The sequence below is a fragment of the Vombatus ursinus genome, unplaced genomic scaffold (assembly GCF_900497805.2).
Source record: "Vombatus ursinus unplaced genomic scaffold, bare-nosed wombat genome assembly UNPS02014814.1, whole genome shotgun sequence".
Classification (NCBI taxonomy): domain Eukaryota; kingdom Metazoa; phylum Chordata; class Mammalia; order Diprotodontia; family Vombatidae; genus Vombatus; species Vombatus ursinus.
The window spans coordinates 15,397,083-15,399,051 of NW_020954592.1; the positions used below are offsets into that span (position 1 = coordinate 15,397,083).

General features: G+C 38.4%; 1 pseudogene; it reads right to left on the reverse strand.

Annotated features, from left to right (window-relative positions):
- Nucleotides 1–966: 966 nt before the first annotated feature.
- LOC114022986 lies at nt 967–1,139 on the reverse strand (annotated as a pseudogene).
- Nucleotides 1,140–1,969: the final 830 nt, after the last annotated feature.

Here is a 1,969-nt window from a genome sequence, read left to right on the forward strand (position 1 = left end):
TTTTTTTTTTAATTTTTAATTTTTTTCTTTTTAAGATTCAGTAATTTATTTATTTTTAGTTTTCAACATTCACATCCACAAGATTTTTAGTTCCAAATTTTCTCCCCATCCCATCCCTCCTCCATCCCCAAGATGGCATGCATTCTGAATACCTCTTCCCCTAATCTGCCCTCCCTTCTATCTCCACCCCCTTTTCTTAGCCCCTTCCTCTTCTATTTTCCTGTAGGGCAGGATAGATTTCTATACCCCATTGCCTGTATATCTTATTTCCCAGTTGCATATGAAAACACTTTTTAACATTTTTTTTTAAAATTTTGGGTTCCAAATTCTCTCCCTTCCTCCCTCCCCACTCACCCTCATTGAGAAGGCAACTCTATACAGATCATACTTATGTAGTCATGCAAAACACTTCCTAGTAGTCATGTTGTGGAAAACTAACTATATTCCCCTTCATCCTATCACAGCCCCTCCTCCACCTCCTCTGTTTATTCTATTCTCTCTTTTGACCCTGTCCCTCCTCAGAAGTGTTTGCTTTTGACTACCTCCTCTCCCAATATGCCCTGCCCTCCATCATCTCCCACCCCTCTTATCCCCTTCCCCTCTATTTTCCTGTAGGGTAAGAGAGCTTTCCATATTCAATTGTTTATTACCTCCTTAAGCCAAATTAGATGAGAATGAGATTCACTCATTCCCTCTCACCTTCCTCCACTTCTCCTCCACTGTAAAAACCTTTTTTGGCCTGTTTTATGTGAGATAATTTACCCCATTCTACCTCTCCCTTTCTCCTTCTCCAAGTATAGTCCTCTCTCACTCCTTAATTTTATTCTGCAGATATCACCCATTCATCTTCAACTCACCTTGTGCCCTCTATCAATCAATCAACCTATCTATCATCTATCTATCTATCTATCTATCTATCTATCTATCTATATATAATTTTTTGCCTCCAACTACCCTAATCATGACAAAGGTCTCATGAGTTACAAATATCATCTTTCCATGTAGGAATGTAAACAGATTTCATATCCCTGTTCCAAAAATTTATTTAATATATTGTCTGCAGATAGAGGACATATCAGATATTAAACTGATGAGAATAAATACTACACTTGATCTTAGTCAAAAGGCTGAGAAGCAACTTGAAGTGACTTTCTCCTGGTCACAGAGGCAAAGGCATAATGCTGAGAGGTGAGCCTTGTGTCTGGTTCTGCCCAACTCCTAGCCTGGCTTTTTTTCTTCCTTAGCTGTGCCATGCTACTTCTTCATCTTGCAAAGAGGTGCTCAATAAAAGTTTGTTAATTGCATTGAATTCTGTTTTTGAACCAATTTTGTCCTGTTCTTCACTATGTACTACCTGCTGTTTAGTCAGGTGAGTCATTGAGGCCATCTCCAATCATGATATATATCTTGCCACTAGACCCAGATGATCCAGAGGAGAAAGTAAGGCTGGTGACTTTGCCTTATTTAAATCCAATTCACTTGCATGTCATGAAATCTCCTTCCTTACTTCATAGTCCCCTTCCAGAATGAAAGACTAACAACAACAACAACTGCCCACCTACTCCAGAGCCTTCCAGATAACTTCTCCCAATCCCCACTCCAGTTCTGTAATCAAGAACTAAGGTAAAATCTGTCATTGTTCCTGGAAGGAGTGTGTCAATCTGTTTCTTAGGGCTCTACTCAAAATCTCAGTAACTTTCCAAACTTCAGTGCACTTCTCTGGCTACCAGTCCTTTAGTTATACTACCACCATTAAAATGTGTGCTCTTTAAGGTCAGAGATCATTTTTGTTTAAGTAGCTGATACCCTAGAGTTTAGCATAGTGCTTGGCACATAATAAGCCTTTAAGAAGTGATTGTTTATTAATTCCTTCAATATTATATACACAAAAGACTTCTATTCATGGATTTATGAAAGCATAGTCTGTGATCAAAGGTTAGAGAATTCATCTTATTATTTCAAAACATCT